The following is an 18009-nucleotide window of genomic DNA, read 5'->3' as shown; positions in this document are numbered from 1 at the left end:
GGATGTTATCATTCACATGATTGAAAAGGTTATTACTAAGACCCACATCCCGAGCAACACACAACCGGATGAGTTGTGTAGGATGATCAACCAACTAATGGCACCAACGCCAATCATATTCACGGACGATGACATCCTAGCTAATGTCAATCACTTTCACGTTCAGCCTCTTCATATCACTATTTTCATGAAAGGATATGAGATACGGAGAATGCTGGTTGATAATGGGGCATCCCTGAATATATGCCCTATGAAAATGGTGAAGCAGATAGGTAAAAGTCCAGATGACGTCGAACCGTGTCAGTTAACCATCGCTACATATGATGCAACCAAGAGGCAAACTGAGGGCATAGTGCCTCTCACACTCAAGATTGGCCCCACCATTCAACCGGTAAAATTTTATGTCTTGAACATAAAACCTTCTTTCAACATGCTGCTAGAAAGACCCTGGCTCCACGAAAACCTCGTGGTCGCCTCCACGCTACATCAATGCCTAAAATTTCCAACAAAAAATGACGTTGCAAAGGTTTGTGTCGACCCCCCTTCTTTTCTGAATCCTAACTCACATAGCGAAAAGCTAACCGTAGGGGTCGAGCTCAGGGAAATCCCGCTCACTTCCTTCGAGCAAGCTAATTGTGCGACTTTACGCCTAGAGGCCAGCGACCTCGTTCCTCAAATTTTGCAAACTTTCTCATCGATGGAGGAGATTATCCATTGCCAACATTGATACAGCTTTGGGTCCCTCGAAGCCTGGCACATACTCTTCTCCCAAGGCTTCCAACCTGGTTATGGTTTGGGAAGTCAAGAGCAAGGCATAAAGGAAGCGATTTCTACATCACCTGAAGCCAAAATTGGAAAAGGGGATCGAAGAGGGTTCGAGTGTACTCTCGCCCTATTTCAAAGCCAAAAACAACCTTCAAGCCCTCCATGCTTCATATCAGAGGATTCAAAGCCTCGATCCTCTCGATGCCCGTCCTCCAAAACGGTCGAAAGTGATCCTCGAATGCCCAACAAGGATAGACTCTCATCCACATCTCAGCACACACAAGAACTTGGAATTGAAGACCTATTTGCTGACCTGGATCTGGAGGAGGTGTGCACAATTGGTTCTAACACCGCCAACGGTGCTCATCCACCAACACTAACCCAAGGATGGAATTGGTCGATCATTCTTTTATCTCGAGAATCGTTGGAAGCATACCAGTGGCACCTACAAGTCTCGGTGCCAAAAAACGAATAGGCACACGATGGCCATCTAACCACCCTGCGCGTCCAGTCCCCAACATTTCTCTAGCGAGTTCCATAAGGGACACCTTTTGTAATATTTCAAAAATCAGTGAAAATTTAAAACATGATAAAGTTGATAATAATAAAAAAGAATTTTCCAAAACTGCGCTCACTCAAGATAGCCCAATAACGGTGCATAATACCTGAGATGATGAATTGGACGACCAAGATGAAGAACAAGAGAATCAAGAGTCTGAAGAAATCTCTCAACCTGAGGAACTTACTTCCCATGTTGAGCAATTCAAGAAGAGGTTCGATGGTGACCCAACGGCTATCATCGAAGAGACGATTGATGTAAAACTAAGAACTGACAAGGACCCAAGATTAACCAAGATTGGAACTTCCTTGTCTTCTGAAGAGGGGGAAAATGTGATTTCCTTTCTCAAGGAATATCGTGATGTCTTCGCTTGGTCATACGATGATATGCCAGGGCTAGATCCCACATTGGTGCAACATCACTTAATATTCAACAAAGGGGCAAAGCCTGTAAGGCAGAAATTCTGATGTCAAAAGACCCACCTCAAGCTCAAAATCAAAGAACCAATTGACAAACTGCTCAAGGTGAGGTTCATTACTCCCGTCGATTATTCTGAATGGTTGGCCAACATAGTGGTTGTACCCAAGAAAGACGGAAGTATCCAAGTGTGTGTCGACTACTGAGACCTCAACAAGGCATGTCCAAAGGATAACTTCCCGTTCCCAAGCATATATGCCTTGGTCCACAACACTGCGGGACACGAGATGTTGTCATTCATGGATGGCTTCTCGGGTTACAACCAGATCCTCATGGCAGAAGAAGATCAAACCAATATGTCATTCATAACGCAATGGGGAACCTACTATTACAAAGTCATGCCCTTCAGTCTCAAAAATGTAGGAGCAACTTATCAATGGGGAATGAGTAACATCTTCAATGATCTAATGCATACTGTTATGGAAGACTATGTCAAGTCAAAGACCAGGTCTGATCATCTCACCAACCTGAGAAACATTTTCGAACGACTTTGGAAACATCAACTAAAACTTAATCCATAGAAATGTGCCTTTGGAGTTGAATTCGGCAAATTACAAGGCTTTATAGTAAGTCAAAGAAGCATTGAGGTGGACCCATCCAAAATATGAGCCATCACTGAAATGTCTCCTCCCCGGAACATCAGAGAAATCTATAGGCTTCAAGGTCACATACAAGCCATAAGGCATTTCATTTCACAACTGACAGATAAGTGTGCCCCATTCAATAGACTCCTTAAGAAGGACACCCCATTCATATTGGATAATGAATACCAAGAAGCGTTGGATCAAATCAAAGACTACCTTACCAAACCTCCCATCCTTAGTCCTCCTAGTCTAGATAAACCCATGTTCCTATACATGTCAGTGAAAGACAAGACCATGGGGGCAATGTTAGGACAATATAACAACCATGGAAAAGAACAAATGATGTACTATATCAATAAAACAATGGTCGAGTATGAGACAAGATACACGGATGTGGAGAAACAATACTTAACACTTGTGTGGCCATGCAAAAACTAAGACATTATGTCTTATCTCATTCAGTCAAGCTCATAACAAAAATTAACCCACTAAAGAACCTATTGGAGAGACCAATCCTCAACAGACGTTTGGCGAAGTTGAGAATGCTATTGAGTAAGTTCAAGATCGAGTATGTCACTCAAAAATCGGTCAAAGGACAAGCCATTGCTGACCACTTAACTGAACACTCACTGCCAGACAATATTCCCGTTAACACGGATCTCCCTGATGGGAACCTCTTCATAATTGAGGACTCGATTTGGGAGCTATACTTCGACAGTGCAAAGAACAAATACGAGTTAGGTATAGGAGCCATACTATGCTCACTCGAGAAAATTTTAATGCCAACAACCATCAGATTAAATTTCTCATGTACCAATAATGTTGCTGAATACGAAGCCTTGATAGCAGGGCTTGAGAATGCCATGGGAATAAAAATCTAGCAAATACGAGTGATTGGTGACTCCTTACTTGTCATAAACCAAATTCAAGGGATTTGAACAGTGAAAAAAGAAAAGCTCAAACCCTATCAAGAAAAGGTGGAAAAGATTATTCCATACTTTAAGAAAATCACCTTTCAGCACGTAACTAGGGAAAATAATCGGTTCGCCAATACCCTTGCGACCCTTGCTTCAATGGTTGATATTCCTCTAGAAATCACCACTCTGCCATTCTACATCAGGAACAAACATGACCCTTCCCCACCGAAGATCGAAAAGGAAATAGAGCAAGATAATGAGAATGATGGGGAATTTTCTTTCGTGGTTTTAGATGATCTAGTCAAAGAAAAACTGTGGTTCCACGATGTTTTGTCCCTGCTAAAAGATGGTTTTTACCCTGAGGAGGCTTCAAAAAAGATAAAGAAGCCCTTCGAAGGTTTTCTATGGGATTCTTAGTAAGAGGTGATCTCCTATTCAAAAATTCCTTCATGGCATCATTCTACGGTGCCTTGATCAGCCAGAAATTGACTAAGTACTAACAGAGTTACACGGTCATTCTGGGGCAGCCGCCTTAGCTCAGAAAATTAGGCGTCAAGGCTATTACTAAACCACCATGGCCGAAGACTGCTGGAAGTTTGTTAAGTTCCAAATGTCAACTCTATGGAGACCTCATCTATGCACGGTCCATATCACTCAACTCAACTCCGCCCGTATGGCCCTTCGCCATGTGCGGTCTTGATATCATTGGAATGATATCACCAAAAGCCACAAATGGCCACCGTTTTATATTAACAGCTACATAGTCCTTCAGAAAATGGGTAGAGGCCGCATCATTTGTCAAAATAAAAGAACAAAATGTTGCCCGTTTCATAAAGAACAACATTATATTTAGATTTGGTGTTCCTGTGTCAATCATTACTGACAATGCATCCAATTTCAAAAATGAAAGAGTCACTAAGGTTTGTAAAAATTTTGGGATAATGCAGAAATTCTCCACACCTTACTACCCTCAAGGAAACAGACAAGCAGAGGCCACAAACAAAGGACTTCCCAGAATAATAGACAGAACAATTGAAGGTGGCAAAGATTGGCACGAAAAGCTAAACGACGTACTATAGGCCTACCGGACAACTAAGAAGGCTCCTACTGGCATGACCCCATACTTATTGGTGTATGAGATGGAGGCAGTGTTACCCATTAAAGTTGAGATACCATCTCTCCGAGTGCTTATTTACAAAAATGTAGTTGAGGAACAAAAGATCGAGGCACAAATCACTGCCCTCTTTGCTTTGGATGAAAAACGACTACGAGCAACACAAAATATCATTGCTTATCAGCATAGAATCGAGAGGGCGTGCCAAAGAAAATTGGTTCCTCGACAATTCAAAGAAGGGGATATGGTGCTCAAGAAAATCTTCCACACTCCTGCAAATTCATATCCTTCAAGTAAGTTCAAACCTAATTGGGAGGGGCCATTCGTGGTTACCCGAGTGCATGCAGACAATTCTTGCAAGATCAACAATCAGGAGGGGAATGAACTCAATGACCTCATTAATGCGATGTATCTCAGAAAATACTAGTCGTAACAGGCTCAAAAGCATGGTGAAAATCTGAAAGAGCACCACAAAGGAAAAAAAAAAAGTAATAATAATAATAAAACAAAAAATAGACGTAGTGAAAACCTAAAAAGGCATCAAGGGTAAAAAAGTAATAATAATAAAAGAATCTCCAAGAAGGAGCTTTTGACTCAAAACACCCAAGTACAAACAAGTATTTGCAAGTCCCAACAAAACTGCATAAGCAGACCCTGAGGATGAAGACTCCTCCTAAACCCTATGGTTTCCCAATAGAATCAACTCAGAAAGATGCGGGAAGGTGACATGAGTAGAAGACTGAAGTAATTTCAACGAACCCTGGGAGAACGTCGAGACCCCTCCAAGATAGAAGCGCGACAAGAATCTAGAGAACTCTTCATGAATCCATGAAGCATAGGATGAAAGCTTCGAAGGTACAGGACAACTTCAAGACCTTTGAGTTCTCACGATCCCACAAGGAAACCCTTTCATCATCTTTGGGTAAAGCATAATAAAGAAAATAACCACCAAAGGGGTCACAGGTGGCAAAACTGTAAGGCCTATCCCTTTTGAAAATGTTGTTTCAATTTGATTGTTAAAATCATCTATTTTCAAAAGCTTTCTCCTTTTATAAAGGACTTCCTCCATCATTACAAGAGGCTAAACTGTTAGTTGATCTGGCCTCGTTCTTGAAGCCAACTTCATACGCCGATTAGGAAGGCTTGAAACTAGCCAGGCACTCCATGGTTGTACGAGTATAACTACCAACTATCACATATCAGAGGTGGGTGAACCTCGCCAATGACAAAATTGGCTAGTATGGGAGCATTTTTCTCTCGACTGGATCCCCTGAGGCAAAATGAGGCAAACTCATCGCTGTGTATGCGTATGATGTCCCAATAGCTGAAATTTGAGATAAGAACCCTACAACTAAGGGGCCGAGTTTATAAAAATTCAGTTTGAAAAGTGTGTGTGAAGAAAGTGTTCTACTCTACTTCGACAAATCAGTGGCCCACGTGAAAATAAACAAATACCCCACAACTGAGGCAGTAAAAAAAAATAAAAAAAGAGGGGGGAAAGCATGGGAATAGGCAAGATAAACGAGAAAAGAGAGAGCCATGTATTTATATGTACTTCAAGGTCCATAATGATCTCCTATAAAAAAAATTAAAAAAAAAAGAAAAAAAAAAGAGAGAGACAAAGGTCACTTCTTTGATACTAAATCCTCCTCGACCCCTGCTGTACGATTGCTCGCCTCTCCCTCCAATATCCATCGAACCTGCCTCGGACCCCTCGTCATCTAAGTAGATGCTCGAGACTGTGACTGACTCCGAACAGACGATGGTAATGGCACCCTCACATAAGGATTCACATCTGCTAAAGAACGGTTGCCGCCTGCAGCCAATAGGAGTCCTAACAGTCAGCCACACCTGTCCATAAGACCCTTCACATCCTCCTTAAACTCGTGACATTCATCTCTGGCCGAACTCTTTTGAAACAACAACATGAAATGAGAGAGGTTGTGATATATATATATATATATATATATATATATATATATATAAAAGGGATATATGACAGCAAAGCATACCCTCTCTGATCTATAGCAGTCTACACGTCTCTCTAAATATCTAATGCGATCGAGAGATGGTCCAAGAAGAGTAGGATCAACAAAAGTGGATGATGGTACTGATCGTACTCTCTCCAGCTCGTCCCTCAGGGAGTCACGCTCCGCCACCATCCTATCAAAATTCTGGCGTAGATGCTCAAAATCCTCTACATTGAATCCTGCTCCACGACCGCTGAGTCATGCTTAGCATGAAGGGAAGCGACTTCATCAGTAGATGATCGGCCCTCATCAAGATAAGCAGTCCTCAGTTCCCGCATCAACCCCTCACCATGTTCGGTCAGAGTGGCTATATTTCTCAAAAGAGCCCTATATCTATCCTCATACTGAGACAGAGAGATACCCTCCTCTTCCTCCTCACCAATAACTCGGGCAGCCCTACTCCTCCATTCCTCTATCCAAGGAGCCATCTCTCTCATATAGGCATCCTCATCGATGGTGCTAACTATAATGGGAGTCCAGGGCAGGGTAATCTCACATGACATCAGAGGAAGGCCAAGCTGACAGTGGACTCGACCAGGGAAAGTGGGCTTCACCAGAAACATGCAAATTAGGTGAATTGTCATCCTGAAAGCTTGAGAAGAGGACGTGTAAATAGCAGGGACAAGCTCAACTCTCATGGGAGTCCAGTCGATTTGGAAATTAAAAAAGGATATGTCAAAGTCCAATAAAGAAGGAGAAACCGGGGAAGAAGAAGAAGAAAATGAAGAAAGAACAGATAAAGCACATAACTCACCTTCCCTACGGCCTGAGTGTCCAAGAATAGTGAGTAATACAACCGTGAAGGGATCCTCTCAGAATCCCACACTCCAGATGACCAGTTATGAATTGTCGGGAATGATGGCGCCAGTCGACCAAGAAGAGGACAAGGAATAGTGATGTGCTCCGATACCCAGACCTGGAGGAAGATCGAACAACCCTCCAAGTAGCGGGTTCCTCTGGCCACACTACAAAGGTGATGATGCAGCCAACCCACGATCGCTGGACCCCACGCCACTCGCTCCAAGTAGTCTAGCCGTCTGGTCGCCCAAACCACTGACAAATGGGCTCGACCCTTAGATCGATCCACAACTAGAAACTCCCCGAAGAAGTACACAAGGAAGGCCTGCAGGGAATGTCACTATATGAAAGAGGACCATGATCAATGGTCTGATCCTCCTCCTCCCGGAACACCTCCGGCTCGTCCTGGATCATAGTCCGCATCCCGGATCTTCTCTCTCTCCTGCTCTCGTCACTCCTCATCAGTAAGCAATGCCTGAGGAGGCACTATATCCTCATCAAAAAATGCGCTCCCATCACCAAGATCGGAGATGTCATGCCCGACTCCCTCTGCATCCCTTGATGATCGAGCAACACCTCTGGACGAAGGGTGACTAAACTCACCCTGCACCGACTCACTCGTCCCAGCACCATCCTCTTCCACAGGGGCCTTCCCCTTATGGGATGGTCTCCTACCCACAGAAACTGAAGCCTAGGGAACACGGCCATCCATCATCCTCTCTGCACAGTGGGGTACTCCAGTAAATTTCCACCTTAGCTTCCCAAGGTGGATCTCTGAATCATACCTTCCCCTGATCTTTTTAAATGGAATACATACTAACTCCTTACATTCAGAGGTATAACTTGTAGACATCCCCGGGGGAATACTCAAGAAAGGCTCGCCCTAATTCCGAACCCCAAGAATCCGGGAAACATCCTCAAGGGTAGGGGCAAGCTCGCCACATTGCAGCGGAATGGAACAGGTCTCCGGTCTATATTGGAGACATAACTCCATAATCAAAGCATGATCTAAGCTAAAAGGCCTTATCCGGCAGACCTCCCATAAACCAATCCAGGCAAGAGCATGCCTCTGCCCAGGAGTCAACAACACCGCCCATTTGCAAATAGCAAATAGATGAGATCTACGGTCAACGAAGAACCCCTGCAAATATATACATGTATAAAAAAGAAAAAAGAGGGGGGAAGGAGTCATTAAGCTTGAGCCATCAAGTTCTCATGCTACATGAACAAAAAAAAAATCATCTTTTTTATAAAATGACTTTTTGAAATAAACTGTTTTCAAATGATTTTGAAGCTCATTGGCTTTGGACATCCTGTCAGATTCTCCATGGTGGCATGAGCCTAAACTGCCAACTAATTTTCAAAAATAACAATTTCAAAAAAAAAAAAATTTAAAAAAGAAATGCTCCTTGGCGGCATGAGCCTAAATTGCCAACCAACTTTCTAGAAAATAAAATAAAATGAAAAAGAAAAAGAAAATGCTCCTCGGTGGCATGAGCTTAAACTGCCAACCAAAGCCAATTCAATTCAAACGTCAAACTCGTGCGATGTAAAAGGGCCGAGACAGGTAACATCTATCCCCGTATAATGCAAAATGTCTGGCACAACCACCCTGTTCAATGAAAAACTTCTAGCCCCCGTATGATACTAAAAGTCAGGTATATCCAATTCAACGTCAAACTCGTGCGACGTAAAAGAGCCGAGACAGGTAACGTCTAGCCCCGTCTAACGTAAAATGTTGGATGTGTGTAAAAGGGTCGAGTGTATGGTCCATCACTGCATGACATTAAATTGCTTAGAGGGGCTCTATGGTTGCAGGAGTTAAAACTGCTAACCAACCTTGTTTTTCAAAATATCTCTCTTTTCAGAATTTTCACTATATGTCTTGTGATTACAAAAACTTTAATTCCTTTGTTAAAATCATAGCATGTCCCTGCTCCAGGTTTTATTTCAAATCTCCCCCTACTTTCAAAATTTTTAAAAAGTATTTTAAAATGAAGGAGCTTGGATACCCGTATATGATGATTACGGCGTTCGCCGCGATTGTCGTGTTCCTGCCTCATCTCTCACTTACGATTCGGTCAGACAGGTTTCTTCCTATAGAAAGCCTTTCCCTATATACTGCTTTAGGAAACCCTAAGGCGATCAAAGAAAATGCCAACGTTAAAAATTGAAATTGTGAACACCCTTGAAGTTAAGTTCCATGGCCAGAAAATCCAACTCGAGTTTCAAGCTTGTGTAACTCATAGACATTTCATGCCGAAAACCCTAGGAGGAAAATGTTTTAAGTGGGTGAGCTCGGTGAGCGCAATGACTTGGAGGGATAGTTGGTGTGCCCCCTGACCAAGTGAATTTAAGATAAACTTTAAAATGTCTGCTTTATCTTTGATGTTTGCCTGCCCCCCGAATGATAGGGAATGTCAGAGTGTCTACTTCTTTGCCACTCACCTATCCCTCGAAGGACATGGAGTGCCAAATAAGGGCAACTATAGACACCCCATTTTAAATCTGGTAAATTCAGTGGTGATCTGAACCCTTAGGAGCACACGTAACTTAATAAACTCAAATCCATAGTTCACATAACCTACCTTGTGATCCGGAACCAGTTTGCCTACCTTGTGATCCGGAACCAGTTTGACCATGATTTTTGTAAATGTCATGTTCTACTAAAAAATTCACTAAAAATAGTAAAAGAATATGTTTTGACCGAAAGTTTCTTTGAGAGCTTCGAAAGAGGCTGAGTAACAGACCTAAAAAGAAAAAACTCAAATTAGACAAGTTTTCATTTGGGCGACCCAGGGCGTGCCGCCAAGGCGACACAACCTGTGCCGCCCAGATCTAGGACCCTCAAACTTTGACTTTTTGACTAGGGATTTGCTTGTTATGCATGCTTATCCTTCCTAACATGTTTGGACCCCTATAAGACCTCTTTTCATGGTCATTTGAGGGGATCAAGACTTTAGAGATAAAAAACCCTAGAGATAGATATTGAAACCAAAGAGAGAACGAGAGAAAACCCTGGCTTCCTGAGACTCTAACCTCAAAGCAAAAGAAAACCTAAATCTAGGGCACAACCACCTTCGATCTACCTGTAGGGCGCAACCACCCTACTACCACTAGAGACCTGCTGATCGACATCTGGACCAAAAGGGCAAGAGGAACCAGTTCTGATACGAGAGAACCCTCAAGGGCATGGGAGTCTCAGGCCATCCGGCCCAGTCCGGTACTCATTCTCCCTTCTTTCTTTCTTTTTTTATTGCATTTATTGTGTTTTGATCTTATTTTGATTTGTTTTGATTGAAAAATCATATATTAAATGCTTTTGATAAAGCTGGCCACCACAGATCTGTGAGCAGATCTGCTCATTTCTAGGCAGATCTGGTCTCAGATCTGAATTCGATTGTTCCCACTTTCTCTACCACTTGTTTTCAATTTCATTATTATCAGTTTAAAGTATCATATTAGAGTGATCTACATTCGCAGATCACGTCGATTTTGCACTTTAAACAGTAAAGCATGGCCATGATAAGATATGTGTTTTATTGGCATGCTTTGCCGTATTGCATGGCTATGATGTGATATGTGATTTATTGGCATGCTTTGAGCGTATTGCATGGCCATGATATGATATGTGATTTATTGGCATGCTTTGAGCGTATTGCATGGCCGTGATGTGTTATATGATTTACTGGCATGCTTTGAGCATATTACATGGCCATGTTCTGATATGATAAGAAAGGTGTACCTGCAATTGAGATCTTTCCCTGACTCCCCATGATAGGAAGGGAGTTAGGATGTGATGGAAATTTGGAAGGGTCGTGCCACCAAAATCTATGTGGGCACTACACATTGGGTCATCATTTGATACTGTGACGCTCTCTCGCCAAAAGAGCATAAGGAAAGGGTCATGTCTTGCAAAGCCAACATCTATCAAAACCGCAAAGCGCGCTGGGGACTGTGTGTGTATGTGAAGGCATTATGAAATAGGTCATCCATGTGTCATTATTTTCCCTCCTGAATGATGGTAGAAGTCCAAAGCAATGGGATTGGCTTGGCTTGATGGATAAGGCTTGGGATTGGCTTGGCTTGATGGATAAGGCTTCTACTTCGAGAGTAGGCAATATTAGGATTGCTTATGGTTGATATATGTTTGCCTGGTTTATTGATCTGTTATTATGCTCATGATGGAAAGATGTGATAAACTGCTAGTTCATATCTGATATGTGATTGGCGATTGCTCCACCATGAAAGGAATCACTCACGACACATTGCTAATACAATTGTGATACATGACTCCATGATTGTAAGACTTGCAGGAACGTTGGGCATAGCTAGGGATTACTGTGTCGGCAGGAATGCATGGCACCTCAATCTACTTACTAGGCTTCATAGCTCATCCCTTTAACTTTCATCTGTGTAAAGTGATAGCTCGTGGGTGATCAACGGGCGGTTTGGTGATCGGGGCTGGTGGCCGAAGCCTCGTACTTCTTGTTGAATATTTGTTTTGATTGTATGTTTTAGATGGCAGTTTGGCCATATAAACTCTCTTTGTATTGAAACTATGTAATATTATCGGGACTTTGGTGCCTTAGACCCATGTAATATTTTGGGGCTTTTATAGGCAGTTTGGAATTTATTTGTCTAACCCATTGGTGATTATGTCCGTTTGGAGTTTTGTTTTTCTTTTGTGTTTTTCTTTGATTCTGTCTTACAAAAGCGTTGAGCGCACTCCCACTTGAGTGGCATTCACTACCTTTGGTCGCAGTCCAGCACGCTGTTTTCCTCTGGCAAGTACGGTAGGGGGTAAGGGGTGGGGTCATGACAATTTATGGTATCAGAGTAGCCAGGATAGGATTCTTGGCCTAGAGAGTTTTAGAAGTATCCTTATAATGGTTTTGGATAAGTTAATAACTGGCATCTGGGTGTTCCTGTTATAGGTCAAGATAACGAGGACTCGTGCCAACATTTCGAGCTCAAGTAATGGGAACACGACAGCTTTCTAAGAATTCTTTAGAATGCTCAGGGCCATGACTCAAATTATGAAGGATTGAATACGGGCCCTGGCTATCCCTGCCCCAGACAAGGATAATAGTGGAATGATTGAGAGTTTTAGGAGACTTGCGCCGCCAGCATTCTCTGGACATGAAGGAGTAGAAAAGGGTGTAAGATAGACGAGGAAAGTAGAGAAGATCTTTGAATTTTTTCATTGTTCTGATGAGCAAAAAGTTAGATTGGGGACCTTTATGCTAGAAGGGGATGTCGAGCATTGGTGGAATTCAGTAAAACAGTCTTGAGTGGAGACAGGGACTGCAGCCACCTGGGAGAACTTCCTAGTGGCGTTTAATGAGAAGTATTTCCATGACTTCATCTGAGAGAGGAATGATGTGGAATTTATGGAGCTATAGCAAGCGAGACTATCGATAGAATAGTATGCAGCCAAGTTTGCAAAGCTCATGCTATGCACTTCATATCACTAACACGGAGGCGCGTACGGCGAGCAAATTGGAGAGGGGACTTAAGTCAGATATTCGAGGGAGAGTGATGTCAGCCAATCTTAAGGTGTTATCCCCATTGATGGACCTAGCTATGAAAATTGAAAAGGACTGTGAGGAGTACCGGCTAAAGAAGGAGAAGTAGAAGGTAAGGCCTTCACCTTCGAGATGTTTTCTAGAAAGAAGAAATCGGGGAACGATAAGGCCCAAACGACCTTCTAGGGCAATGTCAAGCAAAACCAGCCGGTGCCCTGTGGCTCTTGCGGGAACCTTGGTCATGCAGCTTCCGGGTGTTGGCTGAAGACGAAGGCATGCTTCAAGTGTGGCAAGTTAGGCCACCTGTTTCGAAACTACCCCATGATGAGGGACGAGTCTAAGCCAAAAACTAAGGGTCGGGTGTTTGCGCTTGTAGAGCTGGAGGCGAAGGCTTCTACCTCAGTTTTCCAAGGTAAGCTCTTTGCTTGTGGTAGAGAAGCTAAAGTTTTGTTTGATCTTGATTTCTTTTCACTCTTTTATAGCACCACATTTTGCATGACACCTAAGTGTTGAATTTGCACCTCTAGATCATGCCTTAGTGGGTGCACACCTTCTTGGGGGACTCTTTAGTGATTGGCTCAGAGTTTAGGCATTGTGGAGTACGGTTGGGAGGTAGAATCTTGCCCATAAATTTGATTCTTTTGGATGTTTAGGATTTTGATGCCCTCCTAAGCATAGGTTGGTTGTATGCTCCTCATACCTCAGTAAATTGTTTGGAGAAGAGTGCCACTTTCAAACCCCCCCCCCCCCCCTCCTATTTATTTGATTAGCAGATATATGATTTTGAGGACAAAATCCTTTTTAAGGGGGGGATGATATAAGGTCCCAGACCTTTTCCGGTGTCATTGAAGTGCGTCGACGCGTTGTTGACACGTGTGAGCTAGCGCGCAAACACTTTGCATAGCAATGGAAAATTAGTATATAGTTACACGCAAAGGAATGAATGAAGCTGCCGTGAGTTAAACTGTCGTGAGTGAAGCTATCGTGAATGAAGCTGCCGTGAGTGAAGCTACCGTGAATGAAGCTGTCGTGAGTGAAGCCACCATGCGTGCAAGGAGGAAGCCGCCATGCATGCAAGGAGGAAGCCACTAAGGGAGGCGATTCCAAACCGGCCACAGGTCAAGGGGCATTCTACGCCACAAAACTTGTACTCCAATGCCACCTTAGATGATGCAAATATCATGGAAGGGGTGAGAAAATGCATCTACAAGCTTAAGCCTGATCTTGAAACTCATATGGAGTGTATGCAACAGATAAACCTTAATCAAAACGTGTCTGTAATAAAATTTCAATTTAGAATAATGAATTGTATTTCTATGTCGTACTAATTTCTTGTATACGCATCTTGTTAATTGTAGCTTATCATGTACATGGGAAAGAAATGGGGAATTTGCATGCAGCAATACCAAAAAAACAGCTGGAAAATTACACCCAGCTTAGTTTTAAGTTAAAACTTACAATAGTTTAGTACAATACTAAACTATTGTACCCAGCAATGGGGAATTTGGTGTAACTGCCCTATTATAGGGTTGTCAAATAATGTGTTCTTCTTTTTCCTATTAATGAAAAAATTCGGGTAGGGGGCCTTCTCCCCAACTGACTTACTCAAAACAAAAAATAAAAAAAATAAAAAAATAAAACAAACAAAAAACAAAGAAAAACAAAAATTGCACCCATGTTAGTTTTAAGTTAAAACTTACAATAGTTTAATACAATGCTATTTGTGGTTTTTTTAAAATCAATTTATTTTCTATTGTTAAGTATTTCTATGTTTGTCTATGTCAGCACAATGGTGGACGATACATGAAATTCGAACAAAGCAATTATAAATGATTGCAGTTAGAGTTTTGAGTCAAACATGTGCTTCCTCGGGATGTGACTGAATTTGGAGTACATTTAGATTAATGCCTCGACGCAGAATATGTTAAAGACTCAGATGCTACACAACTTGGTGTATGTTCATTATAACTTGAAATTGAGAGAGATACATATAAGGATGACCCGCATCGACTACATGCCGATTAACCCTGATTCAATCTTCCGGAGGGACCTCGCCGATGAGTGGGTATCATAAAGGACCTCACTACTAGACCAGGATTTTCTTAGTGGGGCAATTGCCAATATGAAGATGAGGTGTAGGATGACAAGGAGACAGATGAGACAATGGAAAACGACTGTCAAGGTTCAGTCGTCCAGGAATGTGAAGGGACGAACCATAATGCGGTGCCCAATGATCAGGAAGATTCGATGAGATTGGCTTAGGAGGAAGTATAGGCATCAAGACGTAGTAGTTACACGACATGGGAGAGACGAAGCCATAGCAGCCACCGTAACCTGGTTATTCATGATGATGATAATATTGAAGCTGTTGAGGGCCACAACATATAATAGGGTGGGGGTAACTGTTATGACCCCGCTCTTTGATCCCTACGTACTCTATTGGAGGGCGACAGAGTGCGAGATCACGAACAGAGGTTGCGTACGTCACTCAGGTGAGAGTGGCATCAAAATGTATTAGAAGTACAAAATCAAAGCAAACCACGAGAAATAAATAAAACTCATACATGCACTAAAAACTGAATAATTAAAACCATTAAATTTCAATAAAACTCCAAGATTCTTTACACTGTTGTTCAAGGCATACAAGCCTAACATACAACACATCGATCAAAACAACATGTGGCAATGCCACCAGACGCCTACTATGCAAAAAGAGATCCCTGATAGGTCTGAAGCTTCAAAAATCTACCGCCACCACTCTGCTGCTCGACTCCCACAGTCAAGTGCTATCACTCTAGGTAATGGATACTTTTTTTTCACTGTCACTTGGTTTAGCTGTCTATAAGCGATACACAACCTCATGGTCCGATCTTTCTTTTTAACAAACAATACCGGAGCACCCAGAGGTGACACACTGGGTCTGATAAAATCTTGCTCTAGTAATTCTTCCAATTGTTGTTTAAGTTCCTTAAGTTCTGCTGATGCCATTCGGTAAGGGGCCTTCGAAATTGGGGCTGTCCCGGGAAGTAACTCAATAGAGAATTCAATTTTCCTATCAGGTGGTAACCATGGCAATTCCTCAGGGAATACGTCAGGAAATTCTAGGACGACCGGAATGGTGTCCAAGTTTATCTTTTCCTTTATATCTTCTTTAATATGGGCAAGAAAACCTTAACATCCCTTTTGAATGAGACAATTAGCCCGAATGGAGGAGATTAAAAATGGTGGGGAGGCTTCTTTGATACCTTGGAAGTAAAATACTTGTTGATTTTGAATACAAAAGGTTACCATTTTCTTGTAACAATCATTACTTGCATGGTATGCAGAGAGCCAATCCATGCTTATGATCACATCAAAGTCTTGAATTTCTAGGAGTATTAAATCCACTAGAAGTTCCTTTTCTTCTATCCTTAACATACAAGATTCGTATACTAGATTGGTATTAATTAATATCCCCATAAGTGTAGCTGCCTCTAAAATGTATTCCAATTGTTCTGATTCTACCCTTAAATGGCATGTAAAGTGTGGTGACGCAAATGAATGAGTAGATCCAGGATCAATTAAAACATGAGCTGCTTTTTGAAAAATAGTAAGAGTACCTTGGATCACCGATTTTGAGGCCTGAGCGTCTTGCTTAGTGATTACGAATACTCTTCCCTTTGTCTAAGGTTTTTGGGCTGCCTCTTCAAGCTTCGAATGTTGCTGCATTTTAAGGCAGGACAATCTTTGATCTTGTGCCCAACTTCCCACATTGGAAACAAGCTCCAGTTTCCCAATAACAAGGTCTCATTCTATGTTTCTTCCCACATTTTTTACAAGGCTCTAGTGGGCTTTGAAATGGCACGGGCCTTGGCCTTTTGTTTGCTCCTTCAAATTGTTGTCGATTAAATGGTATTGGTCTACTATAACTTCTCTGGTTTTTCCTCTTTTGGTAATTTTCGACATCTTTTTCAACAATTTGGGCTCGATCTACTATTTCGGCATAAGTTTCGAATTTTAATACTGATATTCTGCTTCTGATGGCTGGTCTAAGGCCCCTTTCAAATTTTTTCACCTTTCTTGCCTCATTGTTGCCCATGTGTGGTGCAAACCTGACTAATTCAGTAAACTTGACTTCATACTATGCTATTGTCCCGTTCCCTTTGACTAATTCCAGAAATTCCATTTCTTTTTTATCTCGAACAAAGTATGGGAAGTACTTTTCATTAAATGTCGCTAGAAATACTTCCCAAGTCAAGGGTTTATTTTCTAGGACCAATACTCCTTTTGCCATCCGCCACCAATGTTGGGCTTCACCTTCCAACATAAAGACTGCCAAAGTGACTGTCTTATCATCAAGACATTCCATTACCTCGAATATTTTCTCCAATTGCATAATCGATCCCTCAGCTTCTAGTGGGTCTGCAGCACCTTTAAAAGAAGGTGGTTTTAATTTCTTAAATTGGTCGATATTACACCCACTATTTTCCGTAGCTGACTGCCTTGGTGTATTAATGTTTTCCATCTGATGTTGCATAAGGGCAACCATATTTTCCAAGGCTTTATGAATTCACTCCATATTAGCTTCAGCCATTCAAGATCTTGACCTTGTACTAATCTGTACGTACAATAAATATGACTTGGAGTACATTCTTTTCAAATTTCCTAAGAATCCGAAACCGATTGCTCTGATACCATAATTATCACACCCCAAGATTTATAACATTGGAATCCCTGAGATGTAACAGTCTATCTTTAACAAAACGAAATTTTTCTATTTCACCATTTATTGCACTAAAACAGATTTTTCCATTTCTATGAGTCTGTACAAAGTCTACTCATAACTAGTATTAACATGAAGGTTTAGATATACATATGTTGATAGGACAAAATTTACAACAGTGAATTTGAACAAAGTCACAAAGAGAAAATTTCATCATAACTATGACTTCTTCCAAAGTTGGTCCTGTTGTTGCTTCAACTAGGGAGGTTGCAATTACCCTGAAATATTTTTACCACAGTTTGATGAGTTTGGCTACTCAGTAAGTGATCATCATAGTCCTCAAAAATAATCATAGTCGAAGGATGTAAGCATTTTCAAAAAGAGGGGTATATTAAAAATAATGCGAGCCAAAAAGCATTTATGGATAACAATTTCACTTTCAGAAATGCACAATTAAACGTAATCCAAATGATTGAAATGCATATAAATATTTTAACAGCAATGCATAACTAAAAGGATTTCACAAAATACCCTA

The sequence above is a fragment of the Amborella trichopoda genome, chromosome 11, assembly GCF_054954075.1.
Source record: "Amborella trichopoda isolate Santa Cruz 75 chromosome 11, AtrichopodaSantaCruz75HAP2 v2.0, whole genome shotgun sequence".
In the NCBI taxonomy this organism is placed as follows: Eukaryota; Viridiplantae; Streptophyta; class Magnoliopsida; order Amborellales; family Amborellaceae; genus Amborella; species Amborella trichopoda.
This window is presented reverse-complemented; position numbering follows the sequence as displayed.